The sequence below is a fragment of the Sesamum indicum genome, linkage group LG5, assembly GCF_026168435.1.
Source record: "Sesamum indicum cultivar Baizhima isolate 11 linkage group LG5, ASM2616843v1, whole genome shotgun sequence".
Taxonomy (NCBI): Eukaryota; Viridiplantae; Streptophyta; class Magnoliopsida; order Lamiales; family Pedaliaceae; genus Sesamum; species Sesamum indicum.
In genome coordinates, this window is record NC_142661.1 from 4,132,917 (window position 1) to 4,148,745 (window position 15,829).

Below are 15,829 nucleotides of genomic sequence, written 5' to 3' on the forward strand. Positions count from 1 at the left end.
GTCGGGACAATATTGATTTAGTAAAGATTGTTAGAATGGTTCTCCAAACCACCAATCTAATTGGCTTTTGGTCACCTATTCCAACAGTTCAATTACTAATAAATTGATTAATAATGTAAGTACGGTTGCATCCACTACATGCTAATACGTTTCAGTATAATTAATTTTTGGCCTTTGGGTAAAGTCTTGGGCCACAAGTATAGCTTTGTACCTTACAAGTTCATTTCATTCATTTCTCTTTTGTACAAACAACCACTTATTACCAACTGGCTTGAACACATATTGGTGCTGGAGTAATAGGTCCAAATACTTCTCGCTTAATTTCAATTTTTCCAATCATTTAAGTGTTAGCATTCCTCCATAGTTTTAGGATCATTTTTATTTTCATCTATGATTTAGACGGCTACAAAATAGGCAAAAATCTCATTTATTTCAATTTCTATTCGATGGTAAATTGCATTTTTGGTCTAAAAGTGGACTTGTTTCCAATTTTGCTCCCATACTATAGATGATTCGCATATTGCATCCTATATTTATTTTCTGTTCCAATTTCGGGACACAAGAGGAGCAGTTGTTAAGTTGCTAACGGTGGATGCATTTTCCATTAGATGGGTGCAAATTTGAAGGGAAAATGTAATATTAAATGAAAGGGACAAAGATTATTTTAGTCCATTAACGGAAATTTCTTTTTTTACTATATGAAAAGTATGATTCAATATTCTAAAATTCATTCATTAATTATTAAATACTTGTGATTCATGAAAACCTAAATATAAGTGATTTGTTTTTATTGAAAACAGTGTATTAAATTATCGATATATAGATAAATAATTTCAAATTAAAATATATATTAAATAAAAATTACTAGATGCAAGAAATTACTGTAAAAGTAGACCAAATAACCATATTTATAGAACTCAAACCGATGACCTATTGGTTGTAAGATGTAACCACGCAATTTGAACAAGATCTAAACTTCCAATTTAATTTAGAACTTCAAATACATTTCATGAGAATTTTTTTTTTCTAGTTATTATGTGCTGCACCAATAAGTTTTAGACAAATTTATCCATCTATATATATATCTACATATCTATAAAATTATGAATCACCTAAAAAGTTTTTTTTTTTTTTGGTTGGACTAAATTAACCTTACAAATATTTATTTTTTAAGGATACAAATGTAAAATAATATACTTATTATTTCTTATTAACTCCTCTTGACATTACACATATACTCTTAATAATTACTTCTTACATTATTCACATTTATTCCTAATAATTACTTTTCACATCATACTTATTTAATCATATAATTTTTTTGTATATTCATAGTATATTGCATTTACTAGGTTTTCCCCTATCATATAAACCTACAAAAAATCACAAAAATTGAAATGATTTAATGTTGAAAATTTAACTAGCATACATATAAATGAGAATTCGTTAGATCACTTAACATATCAAAATAGGTTAGATGTTGAATGAAAATCAATTAAATGAATTGTCATGTAAGATAACAATTTGAAGAGTAACACAAATGCTAAAAAATAATGAGAATAAATTAAATCACTTATTACATAAAGTGAATACTTTTTATTGTAAGATAGATTAAAATGTAAATTGAGATTTGACATGTAATTACTATGTATGTTATAGAATATCTTTATTGTCTCTAATACAATACAATAAAATATAAGTGTACAAGTTTTGATGTTTTCATAATGTACGATAGAAATTGTCGATCCTTGAAAATGTTAAAATGTGTAAATGCTATTCTTAAACCATCACCACACATATCCATTTTCAACAAGAAAAAGTAGAAAAAAAAATGGCATAAAACCATAGATAAACACTGTCTATACAAGGTTTCCTTCATTGCTGCTAGAGTACAAGGTTAGATACATCAAAAGTAGAAAATATTTTTTCTAATATTTGTTCATTGTCTAATGCAGTTTGACAACAAGGACCTACAATAGATAGTTTGTTTCAGAAATATCAAGAGCACCGAAATCCAATTTTGTGAGATGGCCATTGAGCTACAACAAGTTAATATGCACTTTTAGCATAACATTCAACATATACATTTAAGTAGATCAAATATATTGCACATTATAAAGTAAAAGTGACATAAAAATATTACTAGCAATAAGGAACATATAAGTTACCATGTAATTAAATTGAATTATTATGACATGCATACATGGAATTAAATATATTTAAGTTTGGCTTAAATCTTAAAATGTTACAAATTAGAAATTAAATGGTATTCATGTCAATTTGTTTTGTCACTAAGTAAATTTTATTGCATATATATATGCTAGGAAACATTCAAAATAGGCATATGAAAAAAAAATATATATAGGTAAAGTAAATTAATTAAATTAATTTCAAGTTATTCATATTTTAATTACAATATCTATAATATGGTATCAAAGAAATTATAATGGATCAATTAAATAAATAAAGAAGCTTTAGGCTTCTTGATTAAGCCATTACCTCAAAATACTTCAGGTGGTGAGAGAATCAAATATTATAGTTATCATCGCTACAGGGATAATATTGAAAATGATTGGTATAAAATAGTTTACGTACTACTGGAGGTAATGTAACTCATTACTTATTTCAAAAAGCAATGAAGTTTTATAAAACAAGTCCACTTCGGGCGATGAAATCAAGAAATGTGTGTTTACTTCTGGAGGCAATATCAATTAACATAGAACTTTTTATTTACATATATCCACTTCAGGAGACATTGAAATGTATAAAAATATGATTATTAATATGTCATTATTAAATAAACAAGAATAAAAGTAACTATGATATTGTAGAGGTAAACCAATAAAGAATAATAATAATACATAGAAAAATTAACATTCAGTCTTTATTGAGCATAAAGTCTTGTTGATAACTTGTTATAAATTTAGAAAAATTTTATGTTTTTTAGGCTATTACTCCTAATAGTATATAAGAAAACAATATATGTATTCTTTCCAAATCTCTTTTCGTCTAATTCTTCCAAAAGATTTTGTACAAATGAATTACATAGTGGTATTTGTAAACCACCAAAATTGTGGTTACAAACTATACTACTAACGAATATAATTACAAAACATCATGGGGGATACAAAAGGTTATAAGCGTTAGGGCAAATTATATTTTTCCATCCAAACTATGCCCGTTTTTACTTTCTCCATTGAATTTTTTTTTTTGTATCAACTTACCATCACAATTTTGCAAAATTTTTAATTTTCCATATATGATCGTCTTTTTCTTGATTTTCTGTTCGAAAAACCATCACATGTTGTGCATATGTAAAAAATATCATATTACATAACCTTTAAACATCACATATGTACTGCATGTGATGTTTTATTTGACAAAAAATTTGGTTAAAAAATAGTTATAAATGATTAAAGGTAAAATGTTGTAAAGTTGAGATGGTAAGTTGAAACAAAAAAAATTTAACTGCCAATATATAAGTATGCTCATAATTCGGATGGAAAAGTATAAGTAACCCTAAACATTACGAGAGAATACTAAGAAATCTATGCATTCAAATTACATGTACAATAGAAGGTGATTTCATTGAAGATAAATGACTACAATTATATCTCTCCAGCTTGTGTTGTTTTATTTAGTAGTACTTTTTTAATTTTATAACCATTTTCTAACCATTAATTTCTTAACCATTTTTTATGAAAACAAGTTATTAATTAAACGAAGTAATTTGATAATTTTAAATTAAAAAAAATCTAAGTAAAAGGAACTACAAAAATAAAAACAATTCAACAATACGTAATTTAGTGAATTTTAAATTAGTTATGTTAAATATAGTTTCATATTAAATAACTTAACTACATATATGCTAACATATCTTAAAACATTATTCATTAATATTGAGTACCAACTTTATAAATTCAAAATTTTAAACAATTTATGTGCATTTCATATACGTATATATAAAATATGCATACATTTCAACGGATTTATAGTACTCTTTTTCTAAATATGAAGTTGAAAATATTATAAAATAGTTGAACATATCGAAATATTAGTTAAAAATTCAATAAATTAATTTTTTAAAAGTCTCAATGATCGAGCATCAAAATATAAAAAAATTAATTTCAATTTGCCCTTCTTTTAACATCTTCAATAAAAGAAGAAAAGAGTAGAATGTCTATATTTTCACTGCATTATCAATTTTATTATAATCATGAATCAGTAAAGTTTAATTGTTCCTTTTTGGAAATAAAAAGAATAAAGAAAAGCAAAGGAAGAAAGATGATATATGCATCTTGCTCTCTACTTCGTTATGTCCTTTAAGCTGTTTAGTTTAATTTCTTTCTTATCAAATACCGGTCAACCGTGGCCATTTCAGGAAGAATTTCATTGAGTACAAATCATATTCGCATTTTTCAATATTCAAGAACTCCACTAAATACTTCTCGATCCAATCAAAAGGTGATTAGTTTGGTTCATCACTATGAGTGTAATTCTTTGAAACTCATTAAACGGAATTAGACTTGTGAACCCCATACTGATTTTGTGTGTTTTGGTGACTTACAAATATCACACTAGATCCAATCCAATGTGCAACTGATAATCTCATTTTGACCTACAAAATAGCTTTTGTGGTCTTTCTCCTTCTTAGAAAAGGTTTTGAAAGCTAATGTTTCCAAATCGCCTATTTCTAATGCTCTTTGAGTCCATCACTCGTTCTCATCCTCAACTAGAAGAGATTATCCAACCAGAATGGTAAGTTCATTCTTGATTATCATTTTATTCTTTATTTCAATATGCATAATCCAATTATAAGATAATATAAATTTTATGTTTTACCCAATAGACATGAATCCCATTTAATGTCACATAAAAGACTTCATTGATTAAAATACGTAATCAAAATTGTCCAACAATAATTGAAATCACTATTTCAATCATGCTAGGTCACATAAACATTATACTATTATGATCACCACTGAGCATAACTAAGTCCCTAGTCTTTACAACAGCAGCCCCTCTATCTCTAAGCCGTAGGATCTTCTTGTTTCAACTTTTCTATTCCTCTTCATCACCTGTCTCGTAGATTATGAATTCAGTGGTATCCAATAACATGGGTAGAATGGAGATTATGTTAATACTCAATTAAAGATTTTACCTTCATCGGAGAGGAGCTCAGGACATTCCCTCTTCCAATAGCCCTTCACTCAGTAATAAGTGAAAACATCATTCGTAATCCTTGACTGACGAACAATCTTCCTTTTTCCTTTACCCCCGCCTGATACCATAACGTGATCACTTGAAATTGTAGAAGCACTAGAAGAACTCTCATCACTCTTCCTCTTCCCCCCTTTGCCACCCTAGCACTTAACTTTATAGGTTAAAGCCTCTCCCACTAGTATCGCCAGATGCAGATTTGTCAATCGTTGTCTCATACTGGACCAATATATTAATCAACTCATGAAGGTTTTTCTCAATCACATTCATGTTATAGTTGATAATAAAATGATGGAAAAGGGGAGGTAGTGATTGTAAGATCACGTTCATTCTCGAAATAAGCCAGGAGGTCTCTCAACTTTCCTACTTGGGATAGGATCATCTTTTGATGCTTTCGTACGGACGATCCCTCAACTATTGTGCATCACCTTTTCCACGTGATTCAGAGGATTTCAAGTGAATCACGTTGCTTGGTGTTAGACCCAACCCATCAACCAAATCATAGGGCAGACTACCACTGCCCCACGACTCATGAGATTGAGAAATAGGTGTGTATTAACTTCGTCCACAATAATAGTGAACTTCATTTCAATCCAAACGTGCCATGACTCGTGAGACCATGTATGGGTTAAATAAACTTCCTCACTGCATTACCGTGGATGGAAGATATGTAATAACAATCCTTTGTTTATTTCCATTTTGGGTCTAATATTTTAACTTGCTCAGACCAAGTGAAGGTGATTTGTTATCTATATGACCGAGACCTCATCACATTTAATATTTTTCATGCATAATATTCTAAATATTAAAAGCATTAATCAAAATGCATGACACGCAAAAATAAAAGTATAGCACGCCACTATTGGATAATCACAAGCCCAATAGCCTATGCGATATACTAAACTCATAGTAGAGCCATTGACAATCTAGGGTAGGCCCATTAACATACTATGGGCTTTGTAATCTCTCTTTATTTCTTCATCTCCTTCGTGGGCTTCGACCTTCGGGCCTCTTTTCCATCGGCCAACCGATGGATTTCTCCATAGGCCTCCATCGTTAGAGCTAAACCTCCCAAACTATTACACTTATTACAACTAAAAAGAAACCCCAAACAGAAGTTGCGGGAGTTATATAAATAGGGAGAAAACATGCCTTAAATAATTAGGCTAATAATAGAGAGATAAGAAAATAAGTGGCACGCATGCCACAACCCAACAGAAAATAAACCATCCAATGGATTTTGTGATCATCCATATTAATCCAATTAACAGAACAATACATTTATTTTCAAAATAAACATGCACAAAAAATATAACACAAACCATACATTGTAATAATGATATCTAATATCATATATTAATCACATACCTAATCCAAGGGCTTCTATATTAAAAATAATGCAACTTAATTATAGAATGAAGTTTTTTGTTTTTTTTTTCTACATTTCCAAGAATCAATTATATTTTAGATATTCCAAAATTTAAGAAAAATTCTCAAGCCCAAAATTAAATGAAAAATTAAAATATCTAAAACCCTAGATTTAGATATGCAATTAAAACAAAAATCATGCTTCCAAAGTCGATTAAAATATATTATCCTATAAATCCACATTAAACATGTCAGATTCTAGGCCTATACACCGAACCGGGCTCTGATAACACTTGAAGTGAATGGATCGGCCCAGAAACCGCCACGGAAGCTCAAAAAATCAAAAATAGTGATTTAACATACAATTAAATCTTGATGAATGGGTGTACCCGTGATCTTTTCTTCGACCTTCAGTGCTAAAATGAAACAAAGAAGGGCAATAATTACGAGAAAAATAAATAAGAGGGATGAAAATACTAAATGAGATTTTTACCATTGTTGTTTTTTTTGTTCTACTACAATCGTTGATTCCTCATTCTGTATCATTCACGGTGAGATCTCGATCTAGAGAGCCTCCAAAGACTAACACACCACCACTAAAGGATGTGGATTTTTTGAGCTAGCAATAAACCTCCACAAATGTGCAAAGAATCAATAATGTTATTGTTTAATATTTGATCCTTTGTTCCTCTTTGGATCTCTAAGATCTTTAGAGGGTTTCTGGAGAGGAAATAGGAGAGAAATTTCATGAATATATTTTTGCAGCAGCTGCTGGTGAGTTGTGAGTATTTTAGAGGCTTTATATGTGACCTAGTCACAAGATACCAAGGAGCCTTAACCTAGCAAGACTCCTTCAACCACCTAATACCTCTATGCCACACCACACCCAAGGAGGAGTTTTGACTCCTTAACCTAGCCATGGTCTAACAAAGGACTTGGGCTTCAATTTTAATGGACTGAGCTTGATTAATTAAAATAAATCAAGCCCATGTTTAATGAACTTTGAATCAAACATAATTTAATTTATAAGTCCAATATTAAATATACTTTAATCCAATTAAAGGATCCAAGCCTTTTATTATCTCTCTTTTAACTTATAAATCTAATTCATAATTCGGACCAAGCCCAGTAAAATTAATCCAATTAATTTTAATAGCTAACTTGAAATTCTAATTAATCCAATTAATTAAACTAAAGTCATCCATTGAATGGATTAGTCTAAATAAATGATCCAATCAGTTATTCTCTTGAAGATTTAATTTAATTCAATTAAATTAATCCGACTCTTCTAGAATTACTTCCAAATTAATTCCAACCCTTTATAGTGGTAGGGTGTGACTTTTTAAGTTCACCCTCAGCTAGACTTGGGCGTGTGCGACCAACAAAATTAATTAAATCCAATTTAATTAATTATTTTGGATTATTCCATAATCGGAAATAGCTCGTTACAATGACTGGTCGTGTAGCAATGGTCCATGGTACTAGAAACTAGCTGAATAGCGACATGAACATGTAGGCTCCGAACCTGTACAAGTACGGTCCTACTTTTAACCGTTTCCCGATCTTAGAATTGGGCATGGAATTAGGCATTGGTTTCCATCTTTGACTAGACAACAATGCTTAATACTCGAGACGCATTCAAATGATCTGATATTAAAAACCTATCCCTGATCGACTAATCATTTTGGCTAAATACTTTTATACTCTAATCCATTTTAGAGCGCTTAGAAGAACTCACTGACATATACTAACAGGGGACAGATACTCTAGATATCCACCGTCCTTGCTACATACTCGGAATGCACCGGATAAGGCCTATGACGATGATATCGGACGACACAATCACCACGCGCCATATCCAAGATACAGTCTTCATATGCACGTGACTGGCATGATTACTCAAGTCCGAGGATTAATCTTGTACTGTCAGAACCAAAAAATCCCAGCCATACCGATCAAGCCTTAATAGTTTTTCATATGACGATTCCCGGAAGTCAGTTTAGTCAGTCGAGTACTTTTCCATCTAATCCACTAAAACAACAATGAAAACCTATGTCTCCTGCCAACGAAACACAACTGCAATACTTAGTGCAAGTCTCTATAGGACTTTGATGCCCTGTTTTCAGGTTCTCGACTTGGAACGTATCAAGCCGGGACCCATATGAGTTGGTTTCATAGCTGCCAAATCTATGCGTACCCCAACTCCACGAGTTTCACCTTTCGATGTGTGGTCATTTGGTTGTGACAATGAAAACCCCGTTCAATATCAATGGTAAACACAATAAAACCCCGTTCATGAACTCTTACCATATTCATCAATCTAATATTATTCGATAAAGATTGAAGAATGACTAATAGCCAATCTAACTGGCTTTTTGTCATTCATTCCAACAATCTCATGGCTCGTTTGGACATTTTGTGGTCCATGATTAATATGAAAGTAAGTAAGTTGCAGTATTCATCCGTTGATGATATTGATTGCATCCATTCATTTTATTTTATTTTGTTTTAGTATTGTAATAACGCTATTGTATGCAGCAGTAAATCAGTTTCTTGAAATTTTTTACATGAATTCTTCATTATATGTTACAGGAATTAATCACACAACTTATTCCTCGTTAATATTTAAGGATATAGCAATGATTAATACACTTTTATTGATATCACAAATGTTAACATGCAATCACAATTCTTGTTAGTCGTCTTATATTAATATATTCGCATTATACATTCATTCATAAATCTCAAATGCAATCGCGAACAATTTGATTTAATTTATCCCTATGCACATTAATAAGAAATATATATAATCCTATTTGCGACTAGTTAAAACTTGCCGATACATTTAGTATGATCAAAGAAAAGAGGTATTACCTACTCAAACTTAATTAATACTCACTTCCATATGAGTGTGATCAACGAAGGTGTAATCCATACTCAAACTAAATTAATACTTACTTCCATATGATGCTTCTACATATGTACGAACAAAATTTATTATCTCCACTTATACCAATTAAACTAGTGTTCGAGCAGTTAGTATAAATTACTAAAATTATTAAAATTATAAATTTTGTTCATACATATGTAGAAGCATCATATGGAAGTAAGTATAAATTTAGTTTGAGTACGGATTACCTCCTTCGTTGATAATATCCATATGGAAGTGAGTATTAATTTAGTTTGAGTAGTGTAGAGTGGAAATCAATAGAAAATCATATCCAACTATTATGAATATTGGAGTACGAAACTCCTTAAGATTATTACAGGCCAATATACACCTTAAATGATAATAACAAATGAAAGAAATAATGAAATAATTAAATCAACAGTGTAGTGATTAACAAGCTCAGAGTAGCCAGATCCAATATCTCGATAAAGGAATACGGTCACAAGGCACTGTTTCCACAATGAACTGACTCACGGTAACTCCACAATCCCAGAACCCGACCACAACTCCGATCATTCAGATCTCAGTATCACACGGTCACAAAGACCCCAACTCAATATTTCACAATGAACTTTGGTGAACGTGAAGGAGATAAATAACTTTTATTCATGTTTTAGCCGAAAGGGAGAATCCCTATTTAAAAGGGTGAAAACTGTGGTAGAGAAGGAAAACCTTGGTGGCTTTCCTAAAACTATTAGATTGGTTTAGGAAAGTCGCTATGGCTCCCTGAGAAGAGAAGGAAGAAATTCATAGAGAGGATATGGAGAGAAGAGGAAGTAGACGGCGCAGAAAAAACAGAGAAGAAGAAAAGTGAGATTTAGGGTTATGGATGTGATATAAGTAGGTAGACCGAATGGATTGGGTTACCGGGTCGGTTGTGGGCTACCAAGTGGGTCAGGTAATTGGGTTGCCAACGTCAGCCTTTTAATATGTCATTGGGCTACTAATTATAACAAGTAGGGATTACATCTTTTGTTGATCGTACTAAATGTATCGGCAAGTTTTAACTAGTTGCAAATAGGATTATATATATTTCTGGTTGATCATGTTAATCGCACGGACATGAGTTTTGATTGGTATAAAAAGGATTACATATATTTTTCGTTGATCAAAGCATTCATTATTCATTCTTTCATACTAATTGTAGCGCCATGAATTTTAACTCAATGTATCAGTAGGACTACATAATTTTGTTGATCATACTAATTGTTCATATGCAGGAAGGTACATATATATTTTGTTAGTAAAAGCATCACATAATGCTTGTACCCTAATTGTACAGACATTGATTTTAGACTGGATCAACATAATAACTTCTTTGGTAGACCACAATAATTGCACGTACATGATTTTTCACTTGATTATCATAAAAAATACACTGAACATGAATTTTTACTTGGTATAAATAGGATCGCACAAGACTATATTATACTTTATTGATACAAACATCATTAATATATTCACATTTATAATTAAGATAATTTGGAACTATTCTTGATCATATTAATTGTACTGACATGAGCTTTAAATTGATATGAGTATGATTATAGTTCAAAAATAATTCTATAAAAAAAGTTTAATTTGGTAATTAGGACTAAATATTTCGTTGATGGAAGCAACATAAATGTACGTATATGAGTTTTATTAATTTAGATAAATGTTACAAGAGTTAAACACACATCCTATTCCTCGTTCATATTCAAGAATATACCGATGATTAATATGCTTCTATAGATATCATAAATGTTAACATGCGATCACAATTCGTGCTAGTTGTCTTATACGAATATATTCGAACTACACATTCATTCATCAACCTCAAATGCAATCACGAATAATTTGATTTAATTTTCAACTTTATTCAAGAACCCCCGATATATATGTGTACATATATATCCACCTACACACCCATAGTATTTTTACATATAGTTTATTGAAAACACTAATTATTTCAGTAATTTTAATTTTACTAATTTCATAATTTTGATAATTTTAGTCTTGGAAAAACTAATTTTCATAATTTGTATAGGACAAAAAATGACACCCCCTCATCAATTACAAGACAAAAACTGCAAATAAGTAGGATTTAATATTTTAATGTTCACACTAACTGCTTGAACACTAGTTTAATTGGAATAAGTAGAGATAATAAATTTTGGTCGTACATATGTAGAAGCATCATATGGAAGTAAGTATTAATTTATTATGAGTACGGAGTACATCCTTCGTTGATCATACTCATATGGAAGTGAGTATTAATTTAGTTTGAGTAGGGATTACATCTTTCGTTGATCGTACTAAATGATTCGACAAGTTTTAACTAGATGCAAATAGGATTATATGTATATCTTGTAGATAATGCTAATCAAACGGACATGATATTAAATTGGTATAAATTGGGCATATATATTTTGCTGATCAAAGTATTGAATATTAATGCTTTCACACTAATTGTACCGCCATGAATTTTAAGTCAGTATATCAGTTGGACTACAAAATCTGTTGATCATACTAATTGTTCATATGCACGAAGGGACATAATTGATTATACTAATTGTTCATATGCAGTCGATTTCGGATCTATGTTTTCTTTGCAAATGAAACGAGCCACAATGTTCGTACTAGACTCCAGCACCAATTTCTCCCATGCTTCATTGGCATCTCCACCACGTCGAAGGAATATCTTTGTGGTGTTCAACCGATGGATTTTCCACCCGAATTCCTCCCTCATCCTCAAAATCTTTTCAACTTGACGGCAAGCTAATTTGCAAGTGTTTATCTTAATTTCATCAATAGCTGCCTTAAATAGCTTAGCCCTAGTTTCACCATCGACAAGACCATCACTCCTAGAGAACTCATCCATCTCGGGGACCCCAATGGCACGCCTAATCCCATAATCGTAGTCACGAATTTTGGGATCAAAAAATGCCTTACCTTCCTCCACCAACCCGCTATCCACCATCTGATCAACCCTGTTCGACACGCACGAATGCAAGACTGGGATCGCCACGTCCATCCAGAGAAAGCAACACTCGTACTTGATGGCAACCGATTCTGTTGAACGATGGCATCAGCAGCCAGCAATACATGATGCACAAAATCATGTACAGTGAAATCCGCCTCGGGATCAATGATTCCGAGCAAATGGTGTGGCACACCGTGGCATTACTCATTACTCACCTTATTTGTTACTATGTCTAGGCCCTTGTAGAATTGAAGTTTGTCTGAGTTGATGACCTCTACCCCGAAACGGGTGGCCAGGTCTATCGCCAGGCGCGATTTGCCGGTGCCAGTGGCACCCAATACCACCACCACCTTATCCTTCCCTTGGTGTTTGTTCATCATGCCCCCTACTGAAAAGTTCGTCATGCTGGATTCTGCTGGCTTCCAGGAGGAGACTGACATTCTAATTGGTATTTATTTTTATTTTTTTTAACACCTTTCAATTTCATCACACAAATTAAAAAGAAAAAGAAAATGGCCACGTGTTAGAATTCTCTCAAACAAAACAAACAAAATATGTGCCAAATACAAATCTACTATTTTAGAATATATATCTATCATAGAGAGACAAGCCCTTTTAAATTCTTGGATTAATTTCTCTTCTTCAAAAGGATTTGTTTGAAGAAAAACATCAAACATTTGTGGGCTCTAGAGAGAATCACGAACAAGTTTCATTGATGTCAAAGAAATTACCTAGACAATTGTTTGAAACATGAAAAAACATAGGATGCGTAGGGTGGTATTTATACATATATACATACACACAATGTGGAACAAATCAAGCCATGCATAGTAATAACTTCACCCTAACCCTATCCACTTACTATATAACAATTCAAATAAATCATGAGCAAAGCTCTATCCAAATTACTGTATCTTTTACTGTATTTACAAAATAGGAAAAGAATCATCAAAAGATAATACAAATACTAATCATATTAAAGATGTCAAAATCTACACCATGCAGGTACCATAAGAGATGCAATAAGTCCATCGATAATTACTTTTTGTCAAAAAATTATTCTTGGAATATATAATGAGTAATTTTACCGTATCGAATGAGAAAAAAATTATGAGAAATTAGAAGATAATGATGAAAAACTTAGTGATTATCCATATCTTACGTAGGATTTGCTTTTGAGTAAAATCGAGTGAGTTTAAGTATTCTCATTAATTCGTCTACCTACTATATCTGAAAAAACATATATTATAATGACAAAATCAATAATATTTGAAGGTTCATAAATCTTGTCTACAGATTTTATATCTTTTTTAGATTTACTGAAATTTAATTGAAGCAAATTCTGAATGTTAATTATACTATTCTTCTAATTGTTACTATATGCAATTGATTCATGTATTTGGACATTTTGTGGTCCATGATTAATATGAAAGTAATTAAGTTGCACTATCCATCCGTTGATGATACTGATTGCATCCATTTATTTTATTTTATTTTTTTTTAGTTTTGTAATAACGCTATTGTATGCAGCAGTAAATCAGTTTCCTGAATTATTACATGAATTATTCATTATATGTTACAGGAATTAATCACACAATTTATTCCTTGTTAATATTCAAGAATATAGCAATGATTAATATGCTTTTATAGATATCATGAACGTTAACATGCAATCACAATTCATGTTAGTCGTCTTATATTAATATATTCGCATTATACATTTATTCATCAATCTCAAATGCAATCGCGAACAATTTGATTTAATTTATCCCTATGCACAGCAACAACAAATATATATAATCCTATTTGCGACTAGTTAAAACTTGCCAATACATTTAGTACGGTCAACAAAAGATGTAATCCACTAGTTGTTTGTAGTAGCTACTGCAATGGCACTGGATGGAGTACTGACAGTCGGTTTTGGATCTATGTTTTCTTTGCAAATGAAACGTGCCAGAATGTTCGTACTAGGCACCAGCACCAATTTCTCCCATGCTTCATTGGCATCTCCACCACATCGAAGGAATACCTCTGTGGCGTTCAACCGATGGATTGCCACTCGAATTCCTCCCTCATCCTCAAAATCTTTTCAACTTGGCGGCAAGCTAATTTGCAAGTGTTCATCTTAATTTCATCAATAGTTTCCTAAAGAAGCATAGCCCTAGTTTCACCATCGACAAGACCCTCACTCCTGAAGAACTCATCCATCTCGGCTACCCCAATGGCACACCTAATCCCATAATCATAGTCACGAACTTTGGGATAAAAAAATGCCTTACCCTCCTCCACCAACCCGCTATCCACTATCTGATCAACCCTATTCGACACGTACGAATGCAAGACCAGGATCGCCATGTCCATCCAGAGAAAGCAACACTCGTACTTGTAGGGAAACACAGTGTTGTCATTGACAAGTACCTTTATGAAGGAATTGGACCCTCTATCAATGATTGGCAACCGATTCTTTCTTATAATGGCATCAGCAGCAAGCAATGTATGATGCACAAAATCATCTACAGTGAAATCCACCTCGGGACAAATGATTCCGAGCAAATGGTGTGGCACACCGCGGCATTTCTCATTGCTCACCTTATTGGTTACTATGTCTAGGCCCTTATAGACCTGAATTTTGTCTTAGTTGATGATATCTGCCCGAAACAACTAGTGTTTCAAACAATTGCCTAGCGATAGACCTGGCCGCCCGTTTCGGGGTAGATGTCATTAACTCGGACAAAATTCAGGTCTACAAAGGCAAAAAATTTGTGACCATGTTAATGGGTTTAGGTGTGCCATTGGGGTCCCCAAGATGGATGAGTTCTTCAGGAGTGAGGGTCTTGTCGATAGTGAAACTAGGGCTAAGCTTCTTAAGGCAACTATCGACGAAATTAAGATGAACACTTCCAAATTAGCTTGCCGTCAAGTTGAAAAGATTTTGAGGATGGGAGAGGAATTCGGGTGGCAAATCCATCGGTTGAACGCCACAGAGGTATTCCTTCGATGTGGTTGAGATGCCAATGAAGCATGGGAGAAATTGGTGCTAGTGCCTAGTACGAACATTATAGCTCGTTTCATTTGCAAAGAAAACATATATCCGGAACCGACTGTTGGTACTCCATCCAGTGCCATTGCAGTAGCTACTACAAACAACTAGTGGATCGGAACAATTGTCGGCATTTTAATAAGTCAATGTGCTAGAAATTATAACAAGTAGGGATTACATCTTTTGTTGATCATACTAAATGCATCAGCAAGTTTTAACTAGTTGCAAATAGGATTATGTATATTTCTTGTTGATCATGCTAATCGCACGGACATGAGTTTTAATT

General features: G+C 32.3%; 2 pseudogenes; both read right to left on the reverse strand.

Moving 5' to 3' along the window:
- Positions 1–12,083: 12,083 nt before the first annotated feature.
- On the reverse strand, positions 12,084–12,943 carry LOC105179790 (adenylate isopentenyltransferase 5, chloroplastic pseudogene; annotated as a pseudogene).
- A 1,705-nt stretch (positions 12,944–14,648) lies between these two features.
- Positions 14,649–15,629, reverse strand: LOC148788031 (adenylate isopentenyltransferase 5, chloroplastic pseudogene; annotated as a pseudogene).
- Between the last annotated feature and the right edge of the window lie 200 nt (positions 15,630–15,829).